The sequence below is a fragment of the Papio anubis genome, unplaced genomic scaffold, assembly GCF_008728515.1.
Source record: "Papio anubis isolate 15944 unplaced genomic scaffold, Panubis1.0 scaffold113, whole genome shotgun sequence".
NCBI classification, from domain to species: Eukaryota; Metazoa; Chordata; class Mammalia; order Primates; family Cercopithecidae; genus Papio; species Papio anubis.
In genome coordinates, this window is record NW_022160429.1 from 165,019 (window position 1) to 176,896 (window position 11,878).

The following is an 11,878-nucleotide window of genomic DNA, read 5'->3' on the forward strand; positions in this document are numbered from 1 at the left end:
TAGAAAAGGAAATCCTAAAATTTATAGGGAATGACAAAACACCACAAATAACAAAATCAATCTTGAGAAAGAAGAAAGCTGGAGGACTCACACTTCCTAATTTCAAAATTTAGTACAAAACCACAGTAATCAAAACAGCATGGTGTTGGCATAAAGACAGACAAACATCAATGACAGAATAGAGATCTCAGGAATAAATGCACGCATAAAAGCTCAACTGGTCTTTGACAAGGGTACCAAGAATACACTAGGGGAAAAGGATAGTCTCCTTGTTGAAGAGACTTTGTAGAGACTATCCTGGTGTTGAGAAAGCAGTATATCCATAAGCAAAACAATAAAATTGGATATCTATCTTACACCATACACAAGAATTAACTCAAAGTGGATTAAAGACATAAAAGTAAGGTCTGAAACTAAAACTGATAAAAGAAAAAATAAAAGAAATGCTTTATGACCTTGGTCTTGGCAATGATTTCTTGGATATGACAACAAAATCACAGACAACAAAAACAAAAATATATAAGTTGAACTATATCACTGGAAAGCTCTTGCAAAGCAAAGGAATAATAATCAACAGAGTAAAAAGACAACATACAGAATGGTAGAATATATTTGCAAACCATGTATCTGACAAGGGGTTGCTATCCAAAACATATAAGCAACTCCTACAACTCAACAGCAAAAAAAAAAACTAATAACATAACTTTTAAATGGGCAAGGATCTGAGTAGACATCTTTCAAAAGAAAACATACAAATGACCAATAGGTATATGAAAAAAATGCTCAATGCCAATAATCAGGGAAATGCAAATCAAAACCACAATGAGATATCACTTCACACATGTCAGGATGCCTATTATCAAATAAAAGACAACAAGTGTTGGCAAAGATGTAGAGAAACTGGAATCTTTGCATACCGTTGGTGTTAATGCAAAATGGTGCCACTGCTGTGGAAACATGGTATATATATTCCTGTATATTTGTATATATGTATATGCATGTTATATACACATGCATATATATGCACATATATATGCACACATACATGCACAGTGGAATATTGTCTTTTTTAAATGCCAAGATAAGACACAATTTATTGGAGAGAGAAATTTCTCATCCAAAATATAGAAATCTGTACAACTTTGCCACAATCAATATACATGAACTCTACAAATTTATATCCATTCATAATTTACCAAATAAAAGATGATTAACAAAGTTCACAAAATAGATGAAAATACTTTTACCCAGGAAAGTTACAAACCAGACCTCCACTTTCTAAAATAGAAGTCTACTCTGCCTTAGAAAACTACAAGCTAGCAAATACACATAGAGCTGGCTGGTGCCAACACCACAGTTGAGACAGTATTTTTAAGGGTCTTTTTAAAAACCCGTTGCCATGGCAGATTCTGGTCACTCGCTACTTTCAAGGTCAAAAACACAATACAAAGTCTGACCATTTTCCCAGGTCATGTTTACTAGCTTGTCTTTATGTACCTTTAGAAATATTTGCTAGGTAAAAGTCTTGTCGTAAAATTTCCAGTACTACCATGTTTAAAACGTTGAACTATTGAGGTGCCAAAAAGGTTAACAATAATTTTCAAGCATGATAGTGCAAATTCCTCTGCAAGATCTACTGCAGAGAAAGGTTCTTTGACATACAGATTTTCTTTAAAGAAATTGATGTAAAAATTTAAGTATGTCTGGGAGAAGCAGAAACCACTCTAGGACTTCACTCCCTAGCAAATAAAGTGATCATTTACTTGGACTCACAGGCTATTAAATTATTGAAAGGTACTGTACAAAATATGGCACTGTCAACTTTTAAAAAAATGTTTACCGTTCTATCTTGCGCCAGATCTTCACAGCTGTGACATGGTTTAAAGTCCATAATCCATCCCCGATAGGAGCCCATCCAAAGCAAAAATCAAATTTATCCATGCACTATAAGATGATCCATCTTAACCTGATACAGTCATCATACTGTAGTTTTTGGAAGGGCTTGTTCTGCCCAAGAGGAATTCGTCCTTACAGCTTATTCAGCTGTCTACCATTTGCATGTCGGTGTTGTTTTGAGTGCTACCTCCTCCTGCTGGTGGGGCTTTCATACAGCACACAGACGGAGCCATCCTCTCCAAGTCTGTAGGACAGACACCTCATCGTTTCAGGTGAGCGTGAGTCCAACCCAGAGTGTGAGTTCACTTGGGAGAAGCTTGAACAGCTCCTGACTGCTCGGTCCAATCCGCTGTGCTGCCTGTCCAGAGGCTCCATTTTACGGTTGATGCGAATACAAAGATAACCTGATCTTTTGCATGGCTTTTCTGGGAATCAGTGATGTTTATAATGTTCTGTCAGCAGTTTCTGCAGGCTGTGGCTGAAGGTCTGCAGCTGTTGCTCGTTCGTGAGCCCTTTGGTGTGGAGAAACTTGGAGACGAAGGACATGGCGGCGGACATCTCGCTTACCCTGGTGGTGGCTCTGGGGTAGAAGAGATGCAAGGAGGCAGAGGTGGGGCGGCCCGGGAATGCCGGGGCTTGGCTGCGCTGCCCCAGCTGCTGAGCAGCCCCCAGGGCTTCCTCACAGAGCAGATGGCAGAGAGAAAGAGAGGGCGTGAGGGGCGGACGGCTACTTTTTTCTTTCTTTAGAGTAAAAAAGTTATTTTCTGTACAGGAAGAGGCCGACGAGAGGAAGAGAGGAGCGATGGCGGTGTGGTTACATGGCTAGGACCTCCCCAGCTGCCTCCGCCCCTAGCTGCGCAGCCTCTGAAGATCCCAACAGTTGCATTTTCAGCACCGAAGGGCGAACTTCTTTAAAAAGAAGAGCTACTCAGGAGGCTGAGGCAGAAGAATGGCGGGAACCCAGGAGGCGGAGCTTGCAGTGAGCCGAGATCGCGCCACTGCACTCCAGCCTGGGCGACAGAGCAAGACTCCGTCTCAAAAAAAAAAAGAAGAGAATTCTGCTGTATACGACAAAACTAACGAATCTTGAGGACATTATGCTCTGTGAAATAAGTCGCAGAAAGACAAATACTGCGTTTCCACTTACATGATTTACCTAAAACAGACAAATTCATAGAACCAAAGAGTAAAATACTGGTTGTCAGGGGCTAAATGGAAGAGGGAATGGGGAGTTTGCAATCAACGGACATAAAATTTCAGTGAAGCAAGGTAAATAAGCTCTGGAGATCTGCTCTACAACGCTGTGCTTACAGTCAACAATAATGTATTGTACACTTACAATTTGTTAAAAGGGACATCTCATGTTAAAAAGTACCACAATAAAATAAAATTTTTGAAAGAAAGACACCTGGGGGTCTTTTTCTTGTAGCAACTGAAGTAAATAAAGATGTATGCGTGTGTGGGCATTAGTTTATTTTCTCTTAAGGAGAGGTCTGGATTATAGCCTCCATCTTGAGACTGGAGTCAAGCATTTGAGGTGGGGACTGACGGAGAGATTGGAAATGGCATTCTTCTCCAAAACACCATGGATTCTGTAGTCCCTTGTGCAATTCTGCTATGATAGTTATGGAGACCAAGACAGGCAAAGTCTAACCAGGGAAGGAAGCGTTCCCTAGACTTCCTTCCAGTTCTACCAAGGTTGATATTGAGAGCAGGGTTCTTGCCAGCAGCATTCAACCCAACAATCTATACATTCTGAACAATCTCTACCTTTGATTTCTGCAAAATAACACTTTTTTATTTTTCTTCTGAGGCCCCTCCTTCACAGACCCGTTTCTGGATATCTTCTTCTTTATGAGACCTCTAAATGTTGAGATTCCTCTAGATTTAGATCTATGCTCCTTGTTCTTTGCACTCTACATTTTCTTCATTCATTTCTACAACTTCTAATAGCATGTATAGGTAGCTCCCAGATTGCTATTTTCACCGTGATTCTCTTGCCTCATACTATTCCCCTCTTCGGTGATGATGTGTCAGCACATTGGCCCTCTCTCTAATCTTGAATACTTTATTTCTGTCTGGGGAGTTTAGCACATGCTTCCCTCTCCCTATAATGTTGTATAACTTGCCCTGTCCCTTTTTGCAAGGATCAGTCCCAGCTTAAATGCCATATCATAAGTGAGGTCTTCCCTGAATGCACAATCTATGTTGGATCTCCCTAGATAATCAGGGAAGAAAAGAAACATTTTTTTCTTTCACAGCATTTATCACCATATGGAATTACCTTATTTAATCTATTTGTTTATATACTTTGATCTGTATTCTTCCACAGGAATGTAAAATCCCTAATGACAGGAACATGTGGTTTTTCTTCACCACAGAAGAGTATCTGATGCAAAATAGGCATTAAAATTCTTGTGAACTGACTAAATAATATCCATCTTCTGTACTTGATTGCTTTACTTGCCACACATCCCCAGTACCTAATTCAAGAGTCTGGTTCATTGTCAGCCCTTAAATATTGACTGAACCCAATTAATCAATTTTTCTTCAACTTCTGAACTCTGCGCCCAGCTCCTTACTGAATAGCTTCACTGGATATCTCAAAAGAACCTCAAATTCAATATGTCTACTTTCCCTATCTGTTATTAGCAACACAAACCAGCACTTGTCCTAGTAGGCAATCTACAATCATCCTTTACTTATCTCTAAAACAAAAAAAAAAAATCCACACCTTTTTCATAAAGTTTTGAGTGCACTAAGTGAAATAAGCAAAGTGCCTATCACAATGCTTGGCATACAGTATCTATAAATAGTAGTTTAGCTATACTAGTTTTCATTGATTCAAAGAGGCACGTCTTTTCACATCTCTGAAATCAAGATATGTTTTGTGATCAGTAGTGTTTCGTAACTGGATACACATCCAATGATTAATCAGGTGGAATTTTTTTCTTTAAATACTTTGTTAGAAAATTGTGTCCTTTACTTCAATGGTGCTTCAGATGTGATAATTTGCAGTAACACAACTTCTCTCTCCAATGTGCCCATACATATTAAAGTAGTAATTAGGTCACATCACATACATTTTAAATCCATATTTTTCTCACTCTTGCCACTGTTGTAATCTTACATTGAACCCTCATTTTCTTTCAACTGAACATTGAGTTAGCCCCATGAATGGTCTCCCTGCCAACTATATTGCCCTTCTCCAATGTGTGTGTCATATTCATGCCAGAGAAATCATGATTCTCTCGTGCCTAACTCACTTCATTATCTACACAACTGCCTGCAGAATGGAATCCAGATTCTTTCATATGGCTCACAGGGCTCTGACTCTCTCTCTCTCTTTAGCCTAATCCCTAAGCAAGCCACAGTCAAGCTGACCTTCTTTCTGTACTTGCAGATTACTTAACACCCTATGTTGTTTCACAACTCATGTCCTTTATCACACTGACTTATCTTGAAAATATTTTGTATCAGCTGGAATCCCTCTGGCAATAAATAACAGAAAAGCAACTTGCAGTTGCTTAAACAAATAGGAAAGTCCATAGGCTGATATTCCAAGGTTGATAGAATTGCCCAATAATGCTGATGAGGACCAAGGCCCATTTTATCTTTCAGACTTCCTTAACAAGCAGACTTTCATCCCCCTGCTTGTTACTTTGCTGTCTCAAGATGGTCATTGAAATATTAAATATCACATCTATTTTCCATTAAGTAAGAACAAGGAAGGACATTCAGGAGTATGCCCACTACAACTCTTCTTTTTAAGAAAGAAAATGCTTCCCATAAGCCCTACCCAGCAGTTTTCTACTTACATTTCATTGCCCAAACAGCACCTTAGTCACTCTGGTTTGAAGATGCTTAGAGAGAGGGATGTTGTGGGTAGTTTAGCCAATAAGCAGCGTCTGCCACAGTCTGCTTGGAAAATATCTTCTCATTTTTTGTGAGATTCAACTCAAGAGTTATATCTTAGAAATTTAGAAATGTATATATGTATATAAATTATATTGTATATAAATTATATATGTATATAAATTATATTGGTATTTATATAAGCATACATAAAAGAAAATTTATAAATATATATATTATGTACTCTTTCATCATTAACTGAATATTTATCAAACACGAGTACACAGGGCATAGTATGTACTATTCTAGGCACTGGGAATACAGCAATGAACAATTTCCTTTCATTTGTGGAATTTACATCCTAGTGTTTACCCTTTGATCTAACTTTTTCACCTCTAGTAACTTACCTTACAGACTACACCTCAAAAACAAGGATGCTCACTGAGGTGATAACTAAAATAACAAAAATCTGATTGAATATCACTATGGGATTGATTATAATATACATAAAATTATAAAATGTAATTATTCAAAAGAGTATATTCCTCTTAATAGAAACATACTAACATGGAAAGTTGTCTCCAATGTATTTTTTAATTTAAAAAATTGAAAAGAAAAATGTATAGTAAACTCTCACTTTTAAAAGGAAAATCCATTCCCAAATTCATATGGAATCTCAAGGAATCTGAAATAGCCAAAACAACTTTGGAAGAAGAACAAAGGTATTAGACTCATACTTCCTGACTTAAAAGCATATTACAAAGATACATTAATCAAAACAGTGTGGCACTGGCATAAAGACAGACAAACCATTGGAATAGAATGAACAGCCTAGAAATAAGCCTGTTTGTATGTGGTCAATGATCTTCAACAAGGGTGCCAAGACCACTCATTGGGAAAATGATAGTCTCTTCGACAAATGGTGTTGGGAACACTGGAAACGAAAGTTAAACCTTTATTTTACACTATTTACAAAATGTAACTTATAATATATTAAAGACATAAGCATAAGACCTAAAACTATAAAATTTCTAGAAGAAAACAGACCAGATGATCTCATGACATTGGATTTGTCAATGACTTCTTAAATGTGACACCAAAAGCACAGGTAACAAAAGAAAAAATAAATGGGACTGAATCAAAATTGAAAACATTTGTGCATCAAAGGACACAATCAAAAGAGTGAAGGGCAACATACAAAAGGGGAAAAGTATTTACAAAGAATATATTTAGAAGTTACTATCCACAATATATAAAGAACTCCCACAACTCAACAATGAAAAAATCAAATAACTAGATTTTAAAGTGTGAAAAATGTTTGAATAGATATTTCTCTAAAGAATATATACAAATGGCTAATAAACATTGAAAAGGTGCCCAACATTACTAATCACCAGAGAAATGTAAATCAAAATCACAATGACATATTACTTCACACCTGTGAGGATGGCTACTATCAAAAAAAAAAAAAAAAAAACAGAAAGTAACAAGTGTTGGCAAGGATGGGGAGAAATTGAAACCCTTGTGCATAGTTGGTGGGATTGTAAAATGGTTTAACTGCTATGGAAAACACTGTGAAGTTTCCTCAAAAAATTAAAATAGAACTACTATATGATCCAGGAATTTTACTTCTGGGCATATATCCAAAAGAACTGAAAACATGATCTTGAAGAGATATTTACATACCACAGTCATAGCACTATTCCCAATAACCAAGAAGTAAAAGTGAGTCAAATGTCCATCAATGGAAGAATGAATGCATACAATCAAACACTATTCAGCCTTAAAAAGAAATGAAATTCTGATACATGCTGCAACATGGATGAACTTTGAAGAAATTTTGCTAAGTAAAATAAACTAGTCACAAAATGACAAATACCATATTATTTCACTTATATGAAGTATCCAAGCCAAATTCATAAAAACAGAAAGAAGAATGCTGGTTACCAGGGACAGAGAAGAGGAGAAAGGGGAGGTATTTAATACGTTGTTTAATAGGTATAAAGTTTCAGATTTGCAAGATATAAAAACTCTGGAGATCAGATCAACCATGTGAATATACCTAACACTACTAAACTGTACATTTAGAAATGGTTGGCTGGGCTCAGTGGCTCACACCTGTAATCCCAGCACTTTGAGAGGCTGAGATGGGTGGATCACGAGGTCAGGAGATCAAGACCATCCTGGCTAACACGGTGAAACCTGTCTCTATTAAAAATACAAAAAATTAACCGGCGCCATGGTGGACACCTGTAGTCCCAGCTATTCGGGAAGCTAAAGCAGGAGAATGGCGTGAACCCGGGAGGCAGAGCTTGCAGTGAGTGGAGATCATGCCACTGCACTTTAGCCTGGGCGACAGAGCAAAACTCTGTCTCAGAAAAATGGTTAAGATGGGAAAAAGGAAACCCATTCCTGCATCTTCATGTATATTATTATATATAATACTTTCAGTTTATGAATTTGGTGGGTAGCTCACACATTACTTTATATTTTCTTCATAGTTATATATTTTATAAGTATACATTACTTTTTATAGTCAGAAATATTTGAAAAAATTTTAAAATTACAAGGTACTTTCTTCTCTATCTCTCTTCTCAAATAGTAATGACCATTTATTTGTACTTATGTAGTCACCAACAGAATGTATATTTATTGAATGAAGTAATAAATGTATCATCAACTAGTGATAATGAATGATGCCTTTAATAAAAAGTTATATTTAGCACCAAATTAAGAAATTAGTTTAATACAGTTCTTCATTTAATGAATACCGATTGTTATTAAGTGCCTAGGATATGCCCGATGTGCCTGTGTAGGTTTTGAGTAAAAACATGGTTATTTCTTGAAACTGTCTTTTGATGAAGAAAGAGCAAAAGAGAAACAGAGAAAGAAAGAGGTTATGGCTAGCTGGTAACATTCAAAAGCAAGCCACCTCCTGAAACCCCATTACAAGTCAAGATAGTATCGTCCAGGTGTGTGGTACTCTGGTGGTCTGGTTTTATCATAGTTAGAGCCTAAATACATAGCAAAGAGAATAGATTTCACATACTTCAAAAACGTGTAACTGCAAGTATGAAATACCTGCAGACCCAGTCACCCCACTCCAGCTTCTGCCAGAGAAAACCGGTGTAAGAACAACTGGTTTGGAAATTAATTGCATTCTTCCCCCGCCCCCTTGGGCCATAAAGTATTATTGGCAGGTAAGGGGAAGAGCCAGCGGTAAGGGTCCCTCGCTTCTCATCCCCTACCCAGGATCCTCCCTCTGAAGGAGAGCGGAAGCCAGGAGCCTGCCACTCAGCGGACCTTGCAGGTGGGCAGGTTGCTGTAGGGATCTTTCTGGAGCTTGAGCAGGATGTGGTGGGCAGTGATCTCCTGCTCAGGCCTCCTCTGGTGGTCAGCACACACATCGCCCAGCTGGACTTCGGCACCGCTGCTCAGGGCCTGGATCCGCACCAGCTGGGCCTCAACGCAGGCCTCCGTTCCTGCAGTGTGGCCTTCCAATGCGGCTTTCATGCTGAGCTGCCACTGCAGCTCAATCTCAAGACCCCGGAGAGTACGCCACCGGTCCGTGACTCGGACTTGCTCATCTGGAACTGCTCCGTGTGGCCAGCGACCTCCCAGCTCAGCTCCTCAGTCTGGCTGGTGACCAGGCTTCAGTATCTTCCGTGTCTGCTCAGCCATGACCGCATACTGGCTTCACGTGTTGTCTAGGATCTTGGCAAGACCAACGCCTGGAGCAGAATCCACCTCCACACTGACCTGGCCACCCACGGCACTGATTTCCTCGTTGTGGTTCTTCTCCAGGTGATCTAACTCCTCCTGCAGGCCTTGCATGTGCGTCTCCAGGTCAGCCCTGGCCGGGGTCAGTTCATCGGGCGCCCTGCGCAGGCCCTGATGTCTGCCTCCAAGCTCCTTCACAGAGCCTGCTCCATCTCAGACTTGGATCGGAAGTGATCTGCAGGCAGGCGGGCGGGCGTTGTCAATCTGCAAGACAATCCTGGAGTTCTCAATGGTGACTCCAAGACTCTTGTCCCGCAGGTCTTCCATGGTCTTGAAGTAGTGGCTGTAATTGCCGGGGGCCCGGGCCGCTGCTTGTGGCCCCGGTCGTGAATCTTCACCTTCAGCTCACCACTGGCCTCCTCCAGAGCCCGCACCTTGTCCAGGTAGGAACCAGGTGGTCGTGGATGTTCTGCGTGGTGATCTTGGTGCCCGTCAGCAGCCTATCGGACCTGCCCAGGACGCTGGCATCGCCGCTGCCATAGCCCCGGAGGAGGATGAGGGCACAAAGCGGGTGGAGGGCACAGACAGGCCATGGCCTCGGATGCTGGGCGCTAGGAAGGCGCCCCCGACCCCAAAGTGCACGGAGCAGCTGCCCAGCCCCCAAAGGACTAAGGGGCCAATGATTGGCGAGAGCTGCAGGAAATTAGGGTGAGGGGGAGGAGAACGGCCCAAGGAGCTGCAATCGGCAGAAGGAATCGGAAATTTTAATTGCATTATTACCAGTTACAAGAATTTTTGTGCTATGAGTGGGCTCAAAAAAACGGCCGGGAAAACACCAAAACCACTCTTGAGGAGAACTTAAGAGGGAACCAGGCTTCAAGCTCCCAAACTCACCATGGACTGCCATAGAATTTAAAGCACAGTCCTCATTCCCCAGAAAGCTAACCAAGCCCACCGCAGGGTGTCCTACCAAAGGCAGTTCCCTGGCATTATTCTAGATAGAACAACCCAGACAGGAAAAGTGTACTCCTGGGGAGAGATGAATCAATTCCTAGGAGGACTGGACAGACATTCTCAAAAGTTTGTTGGAAAGATAGCAGAGAAGAGAAGAATGAAGTGCTTTTATAAAGGGATAGGAAGAAGGTGAGAACAAGGAACTGAGATTAGGAGCTGAGTGTGTCCATGACAGACCGCCTAGAAAGAATGTAATATCTAGAGCTTTTACTCATAGACTGCGGGACAAGGTATATTTACCATGTAGCTCTGTATTTTCCCTCTTGTGTTATAATGTTTTCTGTAATTAATTACTCTAACCCTTTTAGCAAAGTCTAATACACTTCAGCATTGTCTAGTGATGATATACAGACTAAATGGACAGGTGAGTAAAAGAAAAAATTAAGGCCTTTCTGTTTAGAAATAAAATATAAAAGAACAGCTTTTATATTTTATTTTCACGTTGAAAATCAGTCAGATTTGCTTCAGCCTCAAGGAATGTGTTTACTAAAATTAAATGAATGCTGGCAGGGAGCTCTGCACTTTTTTTTCTAAACAGGAAATGGGTTAAGGGCGGCAGCTGAGTGCTTTTGACATAACCCTAGTAGTCTTTGGCAGCATCCTTTCTGTTTGGTAGGATAAGATATTCTAGGCTCATCTTGCATTTTCTGGAAAAAAAAAAAAAGCCACTGAATTAGGCATAGAGGAAATTACTATAAAGTTTAAGGGATAATGTAAAAGATCTAGGAAAATACTCTAATTGCTTCACAAACAAGGAAGAAACTGAAACTAGAAATGTAGTCAATTAGTATTGCTGATGTGCTTTACGCAAGAAAGATCGTATATTAGTTCTCTCTTACCGCAGCTTCACTTTCTGTTGTTTCAGTTACCCTTGGTCATCCAGGGTTCAAAAATATTGAGTGGAAAATTCCAGAAATAAATTATTCATACATTTTCAATTGTGTGCCATTCGAAGTGGTATGATGAAATCTTGACACCCGGGACATGAATCATTCCTTTCTCCAGCGTATCCATGCTGTATATGCTGCTGGTATTCCCCCAGCCCCCAGCCCAGTCACTTAGTAGCTATCTCAATACTGCAGTGCTTATGTTCAAGTCATCCTTATTTTACTTAATAACAGCCCCAAAGCTCAAGAGTAGTGATGTTGGCATATTGTTATAATTGTTCTTTTATTATCAGTTCTGTTCATCTCTTACTAAGCCTAATGTATAAATTAAACTTCATCCTAAGTATGTATGTATAGGAAAAAACATAGTGTATCTATATAGGGTTGGGTACTATCTGTGGTTTCAGGCGTCCACTGGGGATCTTGGAACATATGCCCCTCGGATAAGGGGAACTACTATATACAAGATTAAATAAAGTCACTTAAAATTCATTTATAAAATTATG

At 39.8% G+C, this 11,878-nt stretch overlaps 2 pseudogenes; both read right to left on the reverse strand.

Moving 5' to 3' along the window:
• Window positions 1-1,833: 1,833 nt before the first annotated feature.
• Window positions 1,834-2,654, reverse strand: LOC116272478 (annotated as a pseudogene).
• A 5,726-nt stretch (window positions 2,655-8,380) lies between these two features.
• Window positions 8,381-10,245, reverse strand: LOC116272480 (annotated as a pseudogene).
• Between the last annotated feature and the right edge of the window lie 1,633 nt (window positions 10,246-11,878).